The sequence below is a fragment of the Pseudophryne corroboree genome, chromosome 3 (assembly GCF_028390025.1).
Source record: "Pseudophryne corroboree isolate aPseCor3 chromosome 3, aPseCor3.hap2, whole genome shotgun sequence".
In the NCBI taxonomy this organism is placed as follows: Eukaryota; Metazoa; Chordata; class Amphibia; order Anura; family Myobatrachidae; genus Pseudophryne; species Pseudophryne corroboree.
The window spans coordinates 522130819-522131720 of record NC_086446.1 but is presented as its reverse complement, the minus strand read 5'-3'; the positions used below and the strand labels follow the sequence as shown (position 1 = coordinate 522131720).

At 41.9% G+C, this 902-nt stretch overlaps 1 pseudogene; it reads left to right on the top strand.

The window, feature by feature from the left end:
- The first annotated feature begins 437 nt into the window (after nucleotides 1–437).
- LOC134898183 (5S ribosomal RNA) lies at nucleotides 438–557 on the top strand (annotated as a pseudogene).
- The last annotated feature ends 345 nt before the right edge of the window (nucleotides 558–902 follow it).

Here is a 902-nt window from a genome sequence, read left to right as displayed (position 1 = left end):
AGAAGTATTTGGGAAAAACTAAGAGACAATTAAAATTGAGGATCCAAGAGCATGTCAGAAGTATTAAAAATAGAGTCGATACACATCTTCTATACAGACATTTCATCCTGGAACATAATTCGAACCCAGAAGATATATCATTTAAGGCGATCGAACATGTACAGAATGGCGTGAGAGGCGGGGATCTGGCAAACATTAGACATTTAGATTTTCCACCTAAACACTATGCATCCTACAGGGTTCAACGAAGGATACAAGATCGCACCATTTTTATGAAGGTTCAATCCCCCCCCTCCCCCTCCCCTTTTTTTCCCTTTTCTTTATCATCATTATTAATCACATTGCCCATGTGCATTTCACTTTCACGTTAGCACTGAGATCAATAAAATAATTTTAGATGGAATGATGCCGTACTGATTACTGGGTTTCAAGCTGTCAGATACAGTCATACCACACTGGCTCCACACCCAAATCCGTCTGATCTTGGAAACTAAGCAGTGTTGGGCTTAATCAGTACCAAGAAGGGGACTACTTGGGAAGATTAAGTACTGTAAAAACAGATAAAAGACATCACCATATCGGAACGGTGTTAGCACGCACACCTCATTTTAATAGTGGGTTAGAACAGTGGCGTAACTAGAAATTTTTCTCCCCCAAAAATTCTCTGGCGCCCCCCCCCCCACCTCATAATTGGCACTAGCAAAGTGAAGAATTTTAATGCAGCCAAACAGGGGTGTTGCTTCATTAAAATGGGTGTGGCTTCGCTGAGAGTGGCGTGGCGTTGCAGGAAAAGACTCCCTTATACCCCTGTTTTGCAACATGCACGCCGAGACATTGGCGACCACAGGAAAAAAAAATAATCCTGATTCATGCCCCTTACATTATTTGTCATTATTCCTCCT